At 43.9% G+C, this 22710-nt stretch overlaps 1 protein-coding gene across 1 annotated transcript in view; it reads left to right on the top strand.

Annotated features, from left to right (window-relative positions):
* The window catches only part of LOC121919807 (protein FAM71C-like), a 1121343-nt gene that overhangs the window by 251184 nt on the left and 847449 nt on the right, over positions 1-22710 (top strand). The gene's annotated exons all lie outside the window — the stretch shown is intronic.

The following is a 22710-nucleotide window of genomic DNA, read 5'->3' as shown; positions in this document are numbered from 1 at the left end:
GGCTATTCGCACCTTCCCTTCCCATTCTTCTGTCCTGGAAAATCATCTCAGCTCCCGAATCTTGCCCAAGGGTATGTTTTGCTCTATGAATATTCCTGCTCAGGCACCCCCAAATTAGCCTCAGTTGAGTTCAGACTGCCTGCCTGTCAGTATCTCTCTTGATCCTTCGGCGTTGTTGGCAACTTGCTGAGACACTTCCAGATCATGGTGTCCCCCTTGATTGAAGCTCCACATCTGGAATCGATACAGTATTGCCATCTGCAACTCATTAAATCACTGTCTGCTACCACTGTCTACATAACTAGTTCTTGGATGTGTGAGAGAGAGTGTCTTTGCGTGAAGGGTAGTTCACTTTGATTAATAAATACAACTACTTTGGAAATTGGACTCTGGAGTTCTGTTTCTTGGAACCATTATATACAGAATTGATCCCCGCTTTGAGTTGCCTGAGCTCTCTTGGCCTCTTTCAGTTGAGATAATAAAATTCCCCTATTTGAATATTAATTGTGGTGCCCTACTGGGATCCTTGCATTTTGGGTCATGTATGTGCGTGTGTGCATGTGTGTCCATGTCCATGTGAATGTTTAAGGAAGTATCTTTTCATTTTTGATTAATTTCATTTTAAATTTGCATCTTGCAAATCTTTAACTATGTTTGTTAAAAAAAATTGAGACCGTTGCTGTTTTTAATTTGTTGTAAGCCACTTTGAGCCCTGAACTGTGAAAAAAGTGGGATAGAAATAAATGTCGTCCTCACTGTTGTCATCCATGATTTTGACATGATTGCCACAATCATTAACTTTTCTTCCAACCTACTTTACATCATATTCATGGGGAGATCCATTCTGCCAGCGATCAGAACACTTGCCAATGAAGCTTCCATCGATTTTAGGAGACAGGTTACAAACCACAAGAGTGAGGCGGAAAACCATCAGCAAAAAACTGAAAAGAACAAAAGCCTGAACAATTTAGTTTTAACTGCTCTCTGACTGGTCCCATAACTTGTGTTTAGTTAAAAACAATTGATATTTGGTAAATCTCCTTAGCAGAGTTTTAAATTGCACTCAGACAGAAGATTAGAACAGAAAGACCAACCATCCTTACAGATGCATCTAGTCTAGTGAGATAATCTCAGAATCTAAAGAATCTAAATTCCAAGAGAGAGAATATGCACTCTAACTACCATGAGTTTCAGGTATGCAAAGTTGCTATCTCCAACAGTCGGGGCCAGGAGACATTATTTAGTTCAATATCTGAGACCTTCCTGTTTATATAGACTTTTGGCCATTAGCTGCCTATCGAAGAAGGCCTGTTAATTGAGATGTGCTGTATTTTTGTCATTAAGACCATGGCCAGAAATAGGACCTTATTGAACCGATGAAAAACCCTACTGCTCCGCAATGGGATACTGTTGGGTTGCAAGAATTATCGCTCATAATTCCACCAGGCAATTGCAGCCCAGCCGAATCCCAAGTCCTAGCTGTGATTTGGGGGCCACTTTTCAAAGCTGGAAAGCTCCCGACTTTGAAAAGCTGCCTGGGACCTGGGCCGCAGCTGGGCTGCAACTGCCTGGTGGAATCGGCTGCGAATTAGATACGATAATTCCTGGTAGCATTCTGCAACCCGACTGTATCCTGTTGGGGAGCAATTGAGTTTTTTGTTGGTGCAATAAAGTCCTTAGTTAAGTATACTTGGGCCCCGGGACTGTCTGCCCCAAAAGGGCGGGCTGGTGGCAGGCTGTTTCCCTCCAGAGGGACATCGCAGCAGCCAAATGGCTTAGCATTCCTCCACCCCAAAAAGAACCCTGAAAAACGGGGTTCTTTTTGGGTCACTGGGCACACGTCAGGAGTGCGCCAATGGCACACTCATGACATAAGCGACACGCAGCAACATCTATATGCTGCGCATCACTTACATCAAGATGGCAGCGCCTGTGTGGACAGGACGCCACCATTAGGCCACCGCTATGGCCATGCCAGGGTTAGGGACCGTGCGTTTGGTGCGTGATCCCTATCCCTAGATTGGCAGCAGCATGGCACTTCTGTCCTAGACCTTAGTTAAGTTGACTGTGACACCTCCCTCTGTGGTTTTTGGCATGTGTGCTTTGTAAAAGAAAGGAAGCCTTTGATGAAACTGGGACACCGATAGCAATGCAAAAAGGTTTCAGGAACCAAATGTCACTGGTGAAATCTGCTGTCAGCCTAAATAGAAAGGGCTTCAACAGCCTTCTGAGATAATTAAGGAGCATTGCAATCCACGAGATAAAAGAAGCTGCACAAAAGGGCATCCTCCACCATGCGCACTGCCCTGGATTCATTACCGGCTCTGCATGGCAGAATCCACCCATCTCCAAAAGCATGACTGTTAGGACAATTTCATTTCTCTGGACTTGACTCTCCTGTGCAGACAGGGTCTCCCCTTTCCTCCTAATCTTCTTCCGACCCTCCCGCCCTGTCCTTCTTTTATCTTATTCTGTCTCTCACTTGTAGACAAATAAATAAACCCAACATGATTCGTTGGGTTGAAAGCGGAGCCGTGAAGATAAGGGAAATGTCACCACGTCCTGCTGCCATGTACTGAACAAGGACATAGAAACATCAATGTTTTTTCCAAAATGCCATTATGTCCTGGATACTTCTTCTTCATTTCTAATTTTCTCCAATGAGAAGTAGTAAAATCCAATATAAGAGCCAGAGAAGATGAAACCGCACTCACTTGTTTGATTAGCTTTTTTGTGACTGGAGAAATTAGATGGATTAATTAATAGGGCATTCTCTGTATGTCAAGAATTAATCAGTAATCATATCTATTACAGTCAGCCCTAGGACCAAAATCTATGGATGCTCAAATCCCATTATATACAATGGCATAGCAAAATGGTGTCTCTTATATAAAATTGCAAAATCAAGGTTTGCTTTATATATATTCAAGCTATGGTTGACTCCATGGATAAAAGAATCTATGGATAAGGAGGGACAACTGTAATACTCAGGCTGCCATCCTGCCCCGGTATCCACTGGGGTTTGGTTCCAAGATCCCCCGTGGATACCAAAATCCGTGGATGCTCAGGCTCCATTATACACAGTGGCACAGTAAAATGTTGTTTGTTTTTGGAATATTGTCAAGCAATGAATAGTGGAATCTGTGAATGCAGAATCTGTGGATATGGAGAGACGACTGTATTTATGATCTTGTAAGCTGGATTTATGACCTTCTAAAGTTTGCTGTCCACATTTAAGATTGTGGTACCATTGAGAGCCAGTGTGGTGTAGTGGTTTGGACTAGGACACTGGGAGTCCAAGGTTCGGATCCTGGTCCAGCCATGGAAACCTGCTGAGTGACTTTGGGCAAGTAGCAGTCTCTCAGAGGATTGCATTGGCAAATCCCCTCTGAAAAAATTTGCCAAGAAAACCGAATGCCTTAGGGTCGCCATAATTGGAAATGACTTGAAGGCAATAACAACAACAACAAGCCATTGCAACAACTACAAATGCACACACTCCTCTCAAGCCCACCTTAAAAAACAGACAGCCTCACCAACCAAAGGAGTTCTACAGTACTGGAGAGAAGAGTGCTGATGGATGAGGTCTCCATCACTCTCGCACCAGCAAACCACAATGCCAGCCACAGATGCTGGCGAAACGTCAGGAAGAAACTCTTCTAGAACATGGCCACATAGCTCAAAAACCCACAAAAAATGGATGCCAGCCATGAAAGCCTTCGACTTCACAAACCACAATGTGATGGACAGTTGCGAATGGACACTGCAGGACTTCCCTGGCATCGCTTGCCCCACTGCAGCTCACTGACATGAGGGGGCTGGATGTGCCACCCTTCATTAACAGTGCCACAGCACTCCTTAGACTGGTACAGCTGCTCAGCTTTTAAAACCAGTCTTGAGAGGTTGGGTTGGAAGGTGCTTCATAGCTATGTTTCTTATGCAAGATCTTCCCTGGGAGTATGAAAAGGCATCTGGAAGAAAAAGCTAGGCCATTAATCCTATTTAGTGCCAAGTAGAGCAGTTGTATTGAATTCAACATCTTTATCCTGGGGTTTGTAGTTTGTTGTGGCACCAGACCTTTCTTGAAAGAGAAGGCTACATATCTCACAGAATCATAGAATCATAGAGTTGGAAGAGACCGCAAGGGCCACCCAGTCCAACCCCATTCTGCCATGTAGGAAATCTCAGTCAAAGCATCCCCATTGACAGATGGCCATCCAGCCTCTGCTTAAAGACCTCTAAGGAAGGACACTCCACCACACTTCATGAAACTACAAATCCCAGAATTACATAGCATTGGGCCATGGCAATTAAAGCAGTGGCAAATTGCATCAGTTCTGCAGTTCTGATGCAGCCAAAACATGATACTCCAAACAACAACAGCACAGTTGACTTCCCACCTTCCAAATCTAAGTATCGGGGGCACTGCGCTCCAGTGCTTCCGTTCCTACCTCTTGGGCAGATTCCAGATGGTGCAGCTGGGGGACTCCTGCTCCGATAAGAGGGAACTTATATCTGGTGTCCCTCAAGGAGCTATTTTGTCCCCCGTGCTATTTAACATTTACATGAAACCGCTGGGAGAGATCATCCAGAGACACAGGGCGCGGTGTTATCAGTACGCTGATGACACCCAAATATGTTTCTCTGTGTCTCCGACTGATGCAGTGACCGGGGATGGCATCTCTCCTCTAAATGCCTGCTTGGAGTCGGTAATGGGCTGGATGAGGGAAAACAAACTCAGTCTGAATCCAGAGAAACCAGAAGTACTAGTGATAGGCTCCCTGGGCCCGGGAAAGGAGATTTCTCCACCTGTCCTGAATGGGGTCATGCTCCCCCTGATGGACTCAGTTCGCAGCTTGGGAGTGCTTCTGGACTCGTCGCTCCAATTGACATCTCAAGTGGATGCGACGGTCAGAAGTGCTTGTTATCAGCTTCGGCTGATACGCCAGCTGTGACCCTACCTAGGCCAGGGGGACCTTGAAACTGTGGTACACGCTCTGGTAACCTCTCAGTTGGATTTCTGTAATGCGCTCTACATGGGGCAACCCTTGTACGAAACCCAGAAGCTTCAATTAGTGCAGAATATGGCAGCAAGATTGGTCGCCGGTTGTTCTAGAGCTGACTATATAACACCCATCTTACAAGATCTTCATTGGCTACCCATTCACTTCCGGGCACAATACAAGGTGTTGGTAATTACCTATAAAGCCCTAAATGGCTTGGGCCCAGGTTACTTGGTGGACCGCCTCTCCCCATATAATCCGCCCCGCATACTCAGGTCAGCCGGGAAGAATTTGCTGAGGGTGCCAACTGCGAGATATGCGTCGACCTCGCAAAGGGCCTTTTCCATCTCGGCCCCACAAATTTGGAACACCCTTCCCGATGAGCTCCGCTCCATCACCTCCCTGGATCTCTTTAAAAAGAGACTTAAAACCTTCTTTTTCCGTCAAGCCTTCCCCCATGTGCCTTGATATGTGTGGTTTCCCCCCGGATATGTATCTTGTACCATTGATTATCAACTCAGCTGGCTTTGATATGTTTTTTATGGTTTTAAATTGCGATTGATTTTTTATTGTCAAGTTTTAATGTTATGTATATATCGTGTTGTTATTTTTGATTATTGTATTTTGTATTCTTTGTTGTGCACTGCTTTGATCAGTTTTGGAAAAGCGGTATATAAATAAATTGTATTATTATTATTATTATTACTATTATTATTATTATTATTAAGACTATAAAACAAATAGTTTTATAGTTATTATATTAATAACATCACTCATTACCCCTCTTGACCATAAGATATAACAACAAGGCTTTCAGCATCAAATCCTGCAAACAAAATCTTCCCATTTCTCTTTTTGATGTCAGACAAAAATAATTCCCCATCTTTTAAGAAGTTTCTCTTTAATCAAAGTGTCAAGTTTGTCCATCTCAGCCATTTTGAAAACGTTGATAATCTGTTCCTCTTGCAATCACTTTCCAATTTCGTAGCATATAGAAAATGACAGCTTCTCCTGCACATTTGACTTTCTGGGCCACAGACCTAAGAAAAGACTAGAATAGTGGCTTTCAGACAGTAGTCCAAAGTAGGAATGGTGCAGCTCTCCAAATGTTGTTGGACTGGAGCTCCCAGCATTCTTCACAACTGGTGCTACTGGCTGAGGCTGCTGGGAACTGCAGTCCAACAATATCTGGAGAGCTGCACAATTTCCATCCTGGTCTGAATCCAATTGTCAGTCCCAGATAGAGTATGGTCATTGACTTAATAGGATTTAAATTACATTGATTTACCATTTAGCAGTATGCATCACCTTTGAGACTAACTGAAAGGAAGATGTTGGCAGCATGAGCTTTCGTAGACTTCAGTCTATGAAAGCTCATGCTGCCAACTTCTTTCTTTTAGTTAGCCTCAAAGGTGCTACAAGATCTCTTTGAATATTGATTTTATAGACCAAGACGACTGTTGGGGATGCTTTGACTGAGAGTTCCTGCATGGCAGGGGTTGGACTGGATGGCCCTTGTGTTCTCTTCCAACTCTATGATTCTATAATTGTATGACTATATCTTTGAATTTTACCATTTAGGAGACCATTTAGATCAATGGTTCCCAAACTTTGGTCCTCCCACGTATTTTGAACATCAGTTCCCAGAAGCCCCATCAGCTTAGCCAACATTCAAGAATTCTGGGCGATGAAGTCCAAAACATCTGGAGCAGGGACGTAGCCAAGGGGGGGGGGTTCTTGGGGTCCGGACCCCTCCCCTTTCCATTAGAAAAATGAATGGTGTGTGCTGCTGCGCCGCCGCACCCAAGTCCCATTATAATGGTGGCACTTAGTCTGGACCCCCCCCCTTCCTAAAATCCTAGCTACGTCCCTGTCTGGAGTACCAAAGTTTGGGAATCTACTTTTGTTAGGCTGGCCTTTGGATTTAGACCTGTGACTGCAATTTGCCTTGACAAATTGCCAAAATGCCTCCCTTACAACATTTGGCTGTTGCTTCACGCATAATCTAATAATGTTCCCCGTTTTGTCTGTCAAGTTCCTCCTCTGAATCATCTGAGGAATGAGTCGTCTTAATGACACACAAACACAAGCGCACACCACTGCCACCATCCCTCAGGAGTGTTGCCTTTCCTGGAGCAGATGAAATTAAGTCCTCTAATTGCCGCGCACCTCTCGGGTTATCGCTCTTGTTATTGGCGACAAATTATCTGCACACTGAGTGCGCCTGGCGCTTATCTCTGGCCCCCAGCTGAAGCTGCGAATGTGCAACACACAGTTTGTTCCAATTAAGAACTACAAAGAAATGCCCAACTCGAGAAAGGCACCCATCGGCACCATGACTTAACACCAACAGGTTACAACAGGTAGTAATGCTGATTTCCTGTTAATTTAATTTAATATTTCCTTCAAGTCCGGCAGATAACCAAGTTCAGAAATATAGGCTTCAGTAGTTTAAACGCAGGAAATCTTTATTGAGTATCTGTAGCTGCATACCAGAGGTGTTCATTGTCAGAACTAAACAGCAAGCATCAGCCATGCTTAATTAAACTACACATCATTTCAAATTATTGGCGAGCGAGTTATCTTGCTTCTCCCATTTCCTATACTGCCACCTTCCTTGTTCCTTCAGCCAGGATTTGTTACCCAAAATGCAAGGGTCCCTAGAGAGCATCCACAATCAGTGCACAAAAAGAGGGTAGTTCAAATGATGGCTGTGAGAGGGCTTCAGTATTGATTTTAAAAAGACACACGAAAACCCCAAACAAGACATGAGACAAAAGCATGACCATTATATAAAACAAAGCATACATACATTCCCTTCCCCTAGTCCCCATTCCTCCCCCCAAAATGCCCACCCCAATCTTAGCAATACAGAAAATAAAACCACACCAAAATACAAAAATAAATAAATAAATAAATAAACAAATAAAATAAAACCACCCCAGATAACCCAAACATTCACGACTTCCTCGTCTTTCATGTCTTCCTTTTTTTATCTTCTCACATTTTACTTGAGAAATTATATACTGTAAAGATTGCCACTGTAGTTATTTATCCATTTGCTCCTTCATTGACCTCTTCTGTTTAATTATTTAATCCTCTCAGCCTTGTTTCGTATATAATTATATAATTCTGGGGTCATCTATTCCAATACTATCAGCAAAGTAGATCCTCTTTCGTGTTGTAAATAAGCAAGGAATGGTTTCCGTTCTTTTTTGAAATCGTCTATCAATCTCTTCTTTATTAAATAAGTTAGCTTATCAGATTGTATATAATCATATACCTTCAATAGCCAGTGAGAGGTGAGAGGGCTTTGGGTAACTAAAGCCAGGTTCAGACCTGTGTATAACGGTTCTGAAAAACTGAACTCCAGAATGCAAGATCCAAATGTAATTTCATTGAGAACAACAAAGGAAAGTTGACTTCATCAGGTATCAGGCACCTTCCATGTACATTGTGTGGTCCCATTGTGCTCCATCACTTTCCAACCAGGGAGATGTGCATGAAGAAGTGTGCCAATATTCATTGGTGCTCATTGCACATTGCATGATGGTACAATAGTCACTCATTTGGCTACCGTTGTGCAACGGATGCCTGTACCTTGGAACTTCACGGCAGCCCCTGGGTGAATATATGTTGTGAAACTGCTCTCAGTTCTATCTTGCGCACATGTCAGGCCATTTACGAAAATGTCAGTCTCATGCAGAATGCTGTTAAAGGAATTTAATTAGCTCCAATGAAGGCTATAAAAGGGCTTCGGGAAACTAAAAAGCGGGGGGGGGGGGGGTCAGACCCATATATAATGGTTCCTTGACACCACTTTAAGTAGTTCCAGTTTATGGAATTTTGAATCTTGCATTCTGAAGTATGTAGCTCCAGTCTATGAAATCTGAGATTTGTAGTTTAACAACCTTCACTGCCAAAGGGTGCTGGTGCTTCACCAAACTACAGTTTCCAGGATTTGTAGAATGGAGCTATGGCACTTAAAGTGGTGTCAAATTGCAATTATTTCTATAGTGTACATGCACCCAGTCTTCTAATATGAAAGACTATACTGAACGCTTTTACTCAAGGAGCACAGAAATAAACTGAGCTGCCCAAAAAGCAGTTGGTTGCTTAAACTGGGGATCCAGACCTTGTGGGCTTCTCGACTTTAACTGTTATTGCTAAAGACCCCGTTGTCAAAAGAGCAGTGAGTGTAACCACCGTACAAACCAGCAATTACATCTTTGGCTAGCAGTCCCAGCTGGAGCTTTGTTCTTGTTAGTTTTAATCCAAATTTATCCGTTCAGTTGGCGGATAAAGGTCTAAAGCAGTAAACCAGAGAGTTAAAGCGTGGCTGCTAATGAAACGAAAGCCAAAGAAATTCCTGTATAAAAAGGAATTTTGTTTGCGCATGTGCACATAGATGTGTGTCATTATTACATCATTATTTCATCATCATCATCATTTCTGTCTCACCTTTTCCCCAGATTAGGCCTCATAGTGACTTATAACAATTAAAACATTAAAAATCTACAAAATACAAATAAAACCCCTAGGGTGCATATTCTCCACTGTTGAAATAATGAAGTTTGCCACCACTTTAAATGCTGTGGCTCAATTCTATGGCATCCTGGGAACTGTAGTTTTACAAAGTCTTTAGCCTTCCCTACCAAAGTGTGCTGGTGCCTTGCCAAACTACAAATCCCAGGATTCTGGCGGATAGAGCCACAGCAGTTGAAGTGGTGTCAAACTGCATTATTTCTACAATGCAGATGCACCTCAGGTTAAGACATATTTCATTAAAACACACACCAGCACAGCAATAAGCAATATCCAGCACATTGTGTACGATGAACTTTATAGTAGTAGAAAGTCAAAGAGGAAAATGCTAAGGCAGGTTTCATGGAATCATAGAGTTGGAAGAGACCCCAATGGCTATCTAGTCCAACCCCACTGTGCCATGCAGGAATATACACATACAAATCATGTCTCCCTGGGACAGATGCCTATCCAGTCTCTGTTTAAAAGGTTCCCAAGAAGGAGACTCTACCACCTTCCAAGGGAGTGTGTTCCACTGTCAAACAGCCCTTACTGTTAGGAAGTTCCTCCCAATGTTCAGTTGGAATCTCTTTTCCTGCAGCTTGCATCAATTGCTCCATCTCCTATTCTCTGGAGCAGCAGAAAACAAGCTTGCTCCCTCCTCAATATGACATCCCTTCGAATATTTAAACAGGGCTATCATATCATCTCTTAACCATCTCTTCCCCAGGCTAAACATCCCCAGCATCTCCCTAAGTCTCTCCTCATAAGCCATGGGTTTCCTCATTGTTCCTTTTAAAAAACATTTATTAAAATTCAGAAACCACACAAGGAGGACAGAAAGCACTCGAACTTTAAAAAATGTAGACAGCGAAGGACGCACAAGCGGCAGCTTCCTCCCAACTGGATTTTTTTTATGGCAGACAAATGTGATGTGACATGAAGACGCTGTATCTTTAATAGGATAACAATCCTGCTTACATAGATGGCCCAGTGAATATTTAGAGAGCATCCTCTGTCCCAGATGCTTGTGTCTTGCCAAAATGATGCAAATTTTTTTGTCAGCTGTCTGCTACAAAGCTTTAGAGACCCTTGTTGCTGGAATTGCTTTTCCATCAGAGTGTCCTGTCTGTAAGCGGAAGAGCTTCAAAGGTCACTTGATCGGCAGATCAGAAGAACGAAATAAAGAAATGAACTGCTTGGCATATGCCACAAAAATAGAAGGGCCCAAGGATGCCTGGTTTTCCCTTCGTGGGTTTTTGAACATTGTTTGCTGGAGAGTAAAATGCAAACAAGCAAACAGTCCTCATCTGGCAAGGCCCAAATGAACTGGAATAATCGCAAGGCGGACACTTCCGCTGAGGAGAAGCCCTCGCCTGTCACAGTGCATTTGCTTCCTCATCACCCGCCTTTCGGTCCTTGACAAACAGCATCTTCCCCCATCCAGCCCCACATGGAAATCTCTTCATGAATGAACTCAGGAGGGGGGCTGGAGGTCAGCATCCTCTTAGAGCCTGTCTAGATCAAGGGAAGTCATAGTCCCACTCTATTCTGCTTTGGTCAGACCTCACTTGGAAGATTGTGTCCAGTTCTGGGCACCACGACCTCATTTCCACTTACAAATGAGTAAGTTTGCAATCCAAATCAATGGAATGGTTCAACAGTGGAGCGTGGTTCACACTACACTTACTCCAATTGAATTTTCATTGTAAAATAACCCACTTGTCATTCACATTGACTGATGAATCAATTCAAAATGGACCCTCATCAGCGGATTGCGGATCACGTCATAGGAAACTGATTTGGATCCGCACCTCATTCACACTTGCACTGAATCAGTTTATTGTAAAAGACGTGGACAAAATGAGCATGAAAAAGATGCATGTTAAATGGGTCTAGCACAGGGGCCCCCTCACCAAACCACTTCAGTGATTCAACTCAAGTGTGAACAAGGGTCATTTAAGCCACTTCAGACCAATTAGCAAACTGGTTTACAAAGTAGTGGGAATGAGGTCCACAATTCAAGAAGAATGGCCATCTGCCAGGAGTGCTTTGACTACGTATTCCTGCATGACCCTTGGGGTCTCTCCCAATGCTAGGATTCTATGTGGACCAGCTGGAGCATGTCCAGAGGAGAGTGACCAAAGTGGTGGATGGTAAGGAAACCACCAAAGGAGCAATTTAGGGAGCTGGAGAAGAGACAGTTAAGGGGTGACATGTTTAAGTATTTGAAGGGGTGTCACATTGAGGAGGGAGCAAGCTTGTTTTCTCCTGCCCCAGAGAATAGGACCCAGAACAATGGATACAAGCTCCAGGAAAAGAGAGAATTTCCCGACAGTAGGAGCTGTTGATATTGGAAGACGCTGCCTGGGAGTGTGGTGGAGTCTCTTTCTCTGAAGGTCTTTAAGCAGAGGATGAATTGCCATCTGTCACAGGGAGAGTTTGGATGGTATCTTCCTGCTTGCCAGGGAACTGGACTGGATGGCCCTTGGGGGTCTCTCCCAACTCTACGATTCTATGACTTAGGAGAGCCAGCATGGTATAGTGGTTTGAGTGATGGACTAGAACATTAGGAGACCTTTCTTCTGCATTAGTACCCAACTTTGTCCCTGTTGAAATTCATTTAGTTAGTTCTAGCCTAACTCTCTAATCTGTTAAAAGTTATTTTGAATGTTGACAGGCCTCACCTAGAATCCTTTGTCCAGTTCTAGGCACCACAATTCAAAAAGGATGTTGAAAAATTAGAACATGTCCAAAGGAGGGCTGCAAAATGGTGAAGGGCCTGGAAACCATGCCCTAGGAGGAAAGACATAGGGAGCTGGGGATGGTTAGCCTGGAGAAGAGAAGGTTAAGAGGTGATATGATAGCCCTATTTAAGTATTTGAAGGGGTGTCACATTGAAGAGGGAGCAAGCTTGTTTGCTGCTGCTCTAGAGAATAGGACACAGAGTAATGGATGCAAACTACAGTGAAAGAGATTCCACCTTAACATTAGGAGGAACCTCCTGACAGTAAGGGCAGTTCGACAGTGGAACAAACTCCCGCGGAGTGTAGTGGAGTCTCCTTCTTTGGAGGTCTTTAAACAGAGTCTGGGTAACCATCTGTTGGGGATGTGAGTTTCTGTATGGCAGGGTAGGGTTGGACTGGATGGCCCTTGGGGTCTCTTCCAACTCTATGATTCTATGATTCTATGACTGTCTGGTGTAGTATTAGTATTAGCAAAAAATAATTAGCAATCCCTCCTAATTTGGTGTCATCTTCAAACCTGATAAGCATGCCCTCTGTTCCATCAACCAAGACACTGAACATTGAGTAGAGATTGGTGTCAATTTTTGACACCAAACAAAGTCTTGGAAAGGCATGGGAATGCATTTCTCTCCAGCTCAGAAAAGTGGCAAACCAAAGGTGGCTAGTTTCACACTGGGGATGCCAGAGCTTTGCCTTTGGGCATCCTTTGCTCCATCCCACAACCAAAGTGGACATCAGCTGCCTTGCTTTTATTGCGTTCACTACTCAGCCTCACTTTCTCTGTAACGGTTGTCGCTTCTGGTGCTTCGCTCCCCCTTTTAAACAATAAACGAAATGGGAGAATAAATAAACTGGCAAATGAAGCTGTTTATTTCTGCATATGAGGTTTTAGTGCCAGGATAAATCTTTCCTTATGCTCAGAGCTGTCATTCGGCTGCCACCTCCGCACCGGGAGAATGAGCAGCCGGCTGAAGGTTGCCAGCTGTTTCCAGCAAACGTGGCACATTTAATCGGGACGTTTGGTGGGGAAAGAAAGAGATCAAACCGCATCAATTTATGCTTCGCTGACCTTTGAGAAATTGTATGCAAATAGTGCCGTTGAAAGGAGCATGCAAGCAGACGGGATGTGACACCAGTGAGTGTCGCACATACGTTATGCTTTTAGCTTTTCTATTGTGTCGGAAAGAAGAGATGTGATTCCCAGAAATTGTGGAGGTTTTGCAGAAGGACAGAGACTTAGCCTACTTTCTTTTGGTGCAAAAACATTTAAGCCTAGACATATTGTAGCGTAAATCTTTGAGCCAATGTGTTGTTGTTGTTTGGGAGCTGGACTATGACTCTCGGGGCTTGTCACTGCCTTCTTCTCTAAGTAGTTAATCACACAAAGGAGATTGGGAGTTTATCCTGTGAATATCCTGGAAAAATCACGTAATTACGCGAAATGATTCACACATCACACAAAACCCGCCATGAAAGTGGTCACAAAGAAGCATTAATGCACATCTTTTTACTTTCGGGAGTTCATCGACAATGCGTTTCTGATGTCACTTTATTTGCACATTTGCATGTGATAATCATTTGCGCAATTATTTGCCATTTTCGCTTTCTTTGTGGGATGCTTTAAATGCATTTTAATCTCTCTTTAATGCCAAAATTAGCCCCAGTGTGACAGCATCCTAGTCCAACTACAGTACATAACACCATACTGGCTCTCCTAACTCTCTGTCTTGGGGGCAAGGAACACTTTTTCCCTCGATAGCCCCCCCGAGGGCCATTTCCATATGGTTCAGGTGTCCTGGAAGGGACATGGTGTCACGTCTGATCTCCATTTGGGGCCATTTTTTGCAACCTTTGTGGGGGGGCGGGGTTTGAAGTATTCAGGGGTCGGACAAGTTAAAATATTACCTTTGCAAGCAGTTTTGATGCATAAGAGGTCAAAAAAAAAGTGCCTGAAAATCTGATTAGATTTTTTTAAACTTGAGGGTTTCAAGGTCCTTTGGAGGTGTTAAGGAGGGTTGCAAAGGATGGGCTTTGAGGGCCATATGCAACTCATGCGCTACACATTCCTCACCTGTTACAGCCTTTCTTTCCTTCCGTTTCATGAAGAGCAGGATCCATCCCTCATTGGCCTCTCCATCAGACCTGAGGCCAATTGTTCCTCTCTCACTTTTGTCTTTGTTTCATTTTGTCTTTCTATCCAAACAGATGGTGCTTACGCTGCAGGGCTCCGGGCTTCAGCTTCTAATGTGATTAAAAGCCAAATTCAAGGTTATTTTCTTTGCTTGCAACATGGCACCTCTGCCTTTCAGGGTTAGTTTTTATGGGCTCCTGGCTGCCAGCCAAGGAAACAGGTGCTTAATGGATGCTCTGCCACCTTCCTCTGATCATTTGCCACACTTCAAGTGTGCGCACCGTGTGCCTTTCGTGAAAATAATTGTGTTAAGCCTTCAGCCTGGTGTTCGGAGCTGGAACATTGGTTATAGCTCCAAGGCTCCCTGAGCGTTGGCTGGAGACTGAAAACCAACACAAATCACTGCTGTATGATAAGTACTGTTTGAATTTTAGGCTACTGCCACACTGCAGTTTATTGCAGTTTAACACCCCCAGCCATGCAAAATTCAGAGCAACAGGACTCCTGGGCATCCAACTTCTGTTTAAAGACTTCCAAAGAAGGAGAGTCAACAGTGCCCGAAGCAATATATTCCATTTGAAACTTACTCTATGCAATACACGTGTGTATGTGTATGCATATATATATATATGTGTGTGTGTGTGTGTGTGTGTGTGTGTGTGTGTATGTATACATGCATGGCTATTTGTACAGAAAGCAGCATTTTCTGCACTGAAATAGGCTGCATATTCTGTGCAGAACAGAATGCACAGAAATTCAACTCTGTATGCATTTTGTGTAGAATACATTTTGAACAGTGAAAATTCTCATCATTCCAGGATCCTTCTCAACAGGGGCTGCTGCCACGCAGCAGAGTTAATGCAGTTTGGTGCCACTTGGAACTGTCACGGCTCCATCCTATGGAATCCTGGGATTTGTAGTTTGTTGTGGCACCAGGGCTCTTGGCCAGATGCAGCTCAAGAGACCTCAAGGGCCATCCATTCAACCTCCTTCTTCTATGCTGCCATGTGGGAAGACACCACCGAAGCACCCCCAACAGATGGCCATTCAGCCTCTGTTTAAAACCATCCAAAGAAGGAGACTCCATCACACTCCAAAGGCAGCATATCCCCCGGTAAAGTTTTATTGGTGGTAAATGGTAAATATAGCCAGAAGAAAACATTATCATCATTTGCCCGATAAAGAGTCCAGCATCGCTTCAGAGCCAAATGGTAGAATCAGCCCCCCCTAAACAATTAATTCTATCCAGATCATCCTAGAATTAACAATCCAGATCTTTATGGCTGGCTAGTTGATCCCTTGGGTGGAAGTGAGTTGCAGCCAGGGTGAAGCAATTGGAAAATGGATACCCAAGTATTACTGGTATCATGGGTTGAAGAAGATTGGTAAGGAATGTAATAAATGGGCACATTTACATTTATAGCGGCTGTGTCTTCCTTACCCAAAAGGCTTGGTACCTGAAATGTTTTGGATTTTGGAATACCAGTATTTGCGTCATGTCCATGCAATATCTTGGAGATGGGACCCAAGTCTAAACACAAAATGCATGTATGTTTCATACACACCTTATAATACAGTTTAAAGATAGGTCCCAGAGGACCTTTTCAGCAACCGCTCCCAGACTATGGAAGGCCCTGCCAGATGAGAGCCATCACATTACCATCTTAAACAGCTTTTAAAAAGCTGCTAAGATGGATCTTTTCTGGCAGGCCTTTCCTGAATAGATAACCAGCCACCAAAAAAGTTGAACCTTCTATTCCTCTGACTTTTGTTACAGTTACTATTTGTTTGTTTATTATTTTAAGGTATGTTTTAAATTGAGATTTGTTTAATTGTATTTTAGAGGGGGTGGGATACTGGGATATGGGAATGTATGTTTTTGCGCAATACAAAGTCTTGGTCGTTACCTATAAAGCCCTACATGGCTTGGGCCCGAGTTACTTGAGGGAGCGCCTCTCCCTACATAATCTGCCCCGCACCCTCAGAACAACGGGGAAATTTTTACTTGACTGCCCCAAGGTAAAACTAGCAGCAACTCACTGGAGGACTTATAGGGCGACTGCCCCTACCCTCTGGAACGCAATCCCAGAAAAGACCCGACTCTGTCCTACATTAGAAGCCTTTAAGAAGGCATTAAAAACCCACCTCTTTCAAGTAGCATATTCTCCTGATTCTGTTTAGACTAAAGAGTCCCCCCCCCCCCCACCCACACACAATTGATGGTTTTAAGGATCTGTCTATGGTTCAGGTTTTTAGGAATTTGTATGAAATTGTGATTGTAATTGCTGAGCCATTTTATTGTTTGTACTGTGACATGTGTCACATGCTTACTATGGCGGGGTACAGACCGCCGCTTTGCGGCGGTCTGCCGCCGCCGCCAGTAGGTCCGCAGGGGAGCCAGAGCCTTCACACGGCCCGACTCCCGCGCGGACCAAAAAAGAAGCTCCAAAATGGAGCTTCTTTTTAAGTCGCGTTTGCGACGTAGTGAGGCGCCAGGGGCGCACTCACTACGTCACAACGCCCGCGACGCGTACGGACGCTCAGCGTCCGATACGTAAAGATGGCGGCGCCCGTATGAACAGGGCGCCGCCATCTTTTACGTATTCAATACATACTAGGGTTAGGGGGGTGCGGAAGCACCGCCCCTTCCTAACCCTAGTACGTATTGATGACGTACTATTTGGCGGTCTGTAAACCGCCTATGTTGTGAACCGCTTTGATCTACAGGAAAGGCAGTATATAAATAAAGTTTTTTATTATTATTATTTTATTTAATGTAAGTCGCCCTGGTTATGTTGCACAGAGAAGCGGGATATAAATTATTATTATTACTATTATTATTATTATTAAGATACAGCATACCTGCACCATATGCAGGCTTGCCATACACTGACTTGAGGTCAAGCAGATGGTGAACCCTAATAAGGTGAACAGGGCATGCGCCTGTGGTACATGCCATGTCATGCGCCACGGGGGCTTGAGCACACACAGAATTTGCCTTACGCGTGTGTATTGGGGTCCAGAATGGATCCCCTGCATAAGGCGCACTGTAATTTTATACAGCTATATATATGCGTGTGTGTGTGTAGGGACTCATGGCAGAGGGGTGTTTACCATCCCTCCTCGGTTTTGGGGAGATCCACCCTCCCCCCCCCTTTGTGCTTTTGGGGTGACCTATGGGCGCATGGTTTATTTTAAACAAAATAAAATAGAAGATTTGATTCATTGATTTTGCTACTACTTCCAATCATTGAGGCAAGTAGTTGCCAAACCAGTGAATCGAATCTTCTATCAATTTCTTTTTAAATAAATAGATAGAGGATTCCATTCATTGGCTTTGCAACTACTTGCAATTTTGAGGCAACTAGTTGAAAAAACAATGAATGAAATCTATCAATTTTTATTGTTGTTGTTGTTGTTGTTATTATTATTATTATTAAAAAATAGTTCCCGAGCCAGGCTGCCCGGGCTGCCGCTTACGTCACTGATGACACACAGATGATTGACATGCATTCTGAAGCGGTGCAAACTGGTGGGAATGACAAATGTGACAAAAAAGAAGTGATTACAAGGGGATAATGAACAGACCCACTTTCATAGTCAGAACGATGGACCTTTTGGAATCGATTTACCAAGACGGAGCGAAGGCAAATCCCAAACTGGTTTAAATGTAAGTGGGAATGAGCCCTAAAATGTCACCTACAGACCTCAATGTCCATTTGAATGGTCTCCTTGGTATGGGGATTTTGCTATGGTGGTGGGAATGAGAACATTGCATATTCTCCAACTGTCCTGATTTAGCAGGAGCAGTCCTGGTTAACTCTCTATTGATCTGCTTTGTTAGATGCTTTGAAAATGTCCCAGGCTGCATCCATACTGCAGAAATAATCCAGTTTCAGAGCACTTCAATTATTTTAGCTATCATGTCCGCTCTTAACCTTCTCTTCTCCAGGCTAAACATACCCAGCTCCTTAAGTCCTCATAGGGTTTTATGGTTTTCAGACCCTTCACCATTTTAGTTGCCCTCCTTTGGACACACTCCTGTTTCTAAACATCCATTTTGAATTGTGGTGCCCGGATCTGGACACAATATTCCAGGTGGGGTCTAACTAAAGCAGAGTGGTACTATTACTTCCCTTGGTTTAGATGCTAGTTGTACTGATGCAGCTCCAGAGCCTGAGACTCTTCAGCCTCCAAGATAAGAGGAAATCTGTCCTGTGGTTATAATACCTATATTGCGTTATGTGCCTTCAAGTCACCCTTCACCTATGGAGACCCCATGATCTTCATGGTGTTCCTAGGCAAGGGACACTTAGAGAAGGCTTCTCACATTATCTGGGCAGAACAAATAGTCTTCTTTCCAAGTAAAAAGGATAAATGAGGTGATAGTGTTAAGTTGCTTTTATTGGGGGGTTGGTGCCACAAGGGGTCACAGGGCATGAGATACAGCTGCCCAATGAGATGGCCAGCATGGAGGAAGTTTCCAGACCTTCCAAAGAGAACTCAGGAATGACCATGAGTGAGACTAACAAAGGGATGCTGTCCCACCTTGAGGAAGCTGTCTGAGACTGGAAAAGCATCCAGAATCCTAGCTACCCCCATGTTAACCAAGGATGACAAATCCCATCTGCATCATGAGTAGAAGAGGAGAATGTATTAGAGTTGAATCAGGACTCTTGATGATTTTTGTCACTTGCCTGAAGATGTTCTCATCTGTACTGTAACTTGCAACTCCGAAGTATGCCTGAAAAGAAGGTGGCCCTTCATGGAGAGAGATACCTTTTCCTAACGGAGATTTCCTATTTAGAATAAAGGCTTTGCCTTTAAAAAGGCTTTTCGTGCTTACACTCCTTCCCACGTGCCTTTTGCTCACTTCCATCTCTTCATGAAGGTTGGAGGGGGAACGTCAGAGACTACTTTGGGGTTCTAGTGCCTGAGACAGAAAATGCTGTAGCTCTACCCTATGGACTCCTGGGATTTTTAGGTTTACAGGGTCTTTAGCCTTCTCTGCCAAAGAGGCTGGTGCCTCACAAAACTACAAATCCCATTCTGTAGAATGGAGCCATGGTTGTTAAAGTGGCGACAAACTGCATTTTTTCCCCTGCAGTGTAGATGTGTCCCCCGTCAAAAACAAGTTTTGCAATTTTTTTCAATTTTTTGTTGTTGTTGTTCTGAAATGCTTCCAAATGTCCATTAAGGGCAGCAGGGCGCATTTCCACCACATTTTCCAGCCCCCCCCCCACACACACACAACTGGTCCAATTTAGGGCAAGGATTGGCCTTATTTGAAACCCAAAATATGGTGAAAATGCACCATACTTTCTTAGAGGCATTTGTGGGCAATTTTATTCATTCATTTGTTCATGACTGTTTTTGCTGGAGCAGATGGTGCAACACTCCAAAGTGTCCTGGAGGGCTCATGTGCCCCCCTAGCCTTCTGCAGTTGCCCATCCTTCTTGCGCATGAACAGAGATTTTGTTTGTGGTGTCCTTTTGCAGGATTCTCCCACATCCCTTTATCTGGATGCTTGAACTGTATTTCTGAATATTCGGCTGCAATGCTAGAAATTTGGAGACTGGAGGAAAAAATCATTAGGGAAGGGGGCAGAATTCTTATTGAGGGGGTAGCGTGTTTGCTTGTTTGTATCCCACCTTTTCCCCAAAAGTTGGACTCAGAGCGGCTTACAATATTAAAAAAACACAAAGATATAGCCATGTTATAGTTTTTTGTGGGTTTTTCAGGCTATGTGGCCATGTTCTAGAAGAGTTTCAGAGAAGATGCCGGCCACAGATGCTGGAGAAACTTCAGGAATAAACTCTTCTACAACACAGCCACATAGTCTGAAAAACCTATTAAAACCTATGGATGCCAGTCATGAAAGCCTTTGACTTCACATGTTAGTCTGGAGAATCAGTGCACAGAGAGATGGTGAAGCCTCAAAGATGCTACAAGATCTCTCTGTGTACTATCATGAAAAATAATACAGTTAAAAGCATACAAAAATGGTACATTAAAATAGAATGGTTAGTGTTGGAATACGACTCTGGAGACCCATGAAACCCACTGGGTGACCCTGGGCAAGTCACATGCTCTCAGCCTCAGCGGATGATAATGGCAATGGCAACCCCCCTATGAAGAAACCTGCCCAGAAACCCCCAAGATAGGTTTGCCTTAGGATCTCCGTAAGTCGGAAACAACTTGGAGGCACACAACAACAACAAATGGCGTAGTGGTTAGAGCTAGACTATGACTCTGGAGACCAGGGTTTGATTCTCAGCTCGGCCATGAAACCCACTGGGTAATCCTGGGCAAGTCACACTCTCTCAGCCTCAAAGGAAGGCAATGGCAAACCTCCTCTGAACAAATCTGGCCAAGAAACCCCCAGGATAGGCTTGCCTTAGGGTTGCCATAAGTCAGAAACGACTGGAAGGCACACAATCCCGCAATCCTTACACCACTGGGCATGATAAAAGGAAGATTGCCCAGAATGAAAGAGAAACCCCTCTGAATGCAAAGCATTGTCCCATACATGCAAAATGTCTTCCCACAAATACGTAATCAGGGTTCAACAGAACCCACATTTCCCACCAAACTGGCCGTGCCAAGACATTGGACTCAAGTTCACACGCTGGCCGTTTATTCATCCATTTGCAAGGCTTGTTCCTGTTAAAGCCAATTTGAATTAATTCCCTGAGATGGATTTCGAGGGCCGCTGTATCAAAGGCTTTAATAACACATTCCCCCAATACATTCTGCCTTGCAATGCCCTCCCCTCTGAATATAATCCTATAAAAAGAAAAGGCTATCAGCTCTGTCAGGCATGATTTAGCCTGCATAAACCCAACACCCACTGCTTTATGGTTTCAGATGCAGAAGGAGGAGTTGGATTAGGCGCAGGGGCCATTCCCTCCCCAATATTAATTCCCTTCTTTTTTTTCCCCATTGGAAATAGAATTGTGATTTTAAAAGGAGATATTTTTCACTCTCCCTTCTCTTTCCGAGGCCTAACGCTAAAGAGCTTATCAGACGCTTTTCCATGCCTGCATGCTTCACTACTAAAGAATACAGATTAAAATGCCCAAATGTGGCTGGACGGTAGATCCCAGCATTCCTTACCACTGGCTCTGCTAGTTGGGGGCTGCTGGGAGCAGCAGTCCATCAGTTTCTGGAGGATACAAGTCAGGGCTGGGGAATCATTAACTCGCCAAATCTTTTGGACTCCAGTTCCCAGAATGCACAGACAATAGGCCCCTGTTAAGGGATGATGGGAACTGCAGGGCAGGGACATCTTCAGGGCTGCATGATTCCCATGACTGATCCAAGCCAGGGTACAGAAAGCTTTGGTCTTCCACATGTTTTAGATTCCAGCTCCTAGAATCCATGGTCCAGGAGCATCTTCAGAGCTGGATGATTCTCATCTCAAATGTAAGTCAGGGCTGTGTTACTTTGCCTTTCCAGATGCTTGGGGCTTCTGTTCCAAGAATCCAGAGCTAGTTTGACCCATGGTAAGGGGTGATGGACATTACAGTGTGATAATATTTCTAGGGGTCGATAATTCCAATCCCAGATATAAATCAGGCCTCAGGAACTCTCAGTGCTCCAGAGGTTTTGGACTTCAACCCACCAGAATCCACAGCCAGCATGGACCGATGGCAACCACAGTCTAGAATATAGAAACATCTAGAATCACACGAGTTTATCACACTGGGGCTAATTTTGGCATACAAGAGATTAAAGCGCATTTAAAGCATCCCACAAATGAAGCGGAAATGGTGAGTGGTTGTGCAAATGATTATCACACACAATTGCACAAATAAAATGATATTTATGCATTGTCACTGAAATCCCGAAAGCAAAAAGTTGTGTGTTAATGCTTCTTTGTGACCACTTTAACAGTGGGTTTTGTGTGACATTGTGTGAAATCGTTTTGCGTAATTACGCGATTTTTCTGGGATATTCACGGGATAAACTCTCAATCTCCTTTGTGTGATAAACTTAATAGAATCCTAGTTGGAAGATACTCCAAGCGACATCCAGTCCAACCTCCTTCTGTGATGCAGGAAGAGACAATCAATGTATTTTGACAGATGGCCATCTAGGCTTAGTTTAAAAACCTCCAAAGAAGGAGACACTACCACCCTCTAAAGAAGCCTGTTCTGCTGCCAGGAAGTTCTTGCTAATGTTGAGCTGGAATCTCTTTTCCTGGAGCTTCCATCCATTGTTCCGGGTCCTGTTCGCTGGAGCAGCAGAAAACAAGCTTGCTCCATCCTCAATATGACATCCCTTCAAATACTTAAACAGGGCT

The sequence above is a fragment of the Sceloporus undulatus genome, chromosome 1 (assembly GCF_019175285.1).
Source record: "Sceloporus undulatus isolate JIND9_A2432 ecotype Alabama chromosome 1, SceUnd_v1.1, whole genome shotgun sequence".
Lineage (NCBI taxonomy): Eukaryota > Metazoa > Chordata > Lepidosauria > Squamata > Phrynosomatidae > Sceloporus > Sceloporus undulatus.
This window is presented reverse-complemented; position numbering and strand designations above follow the sequence as displayed.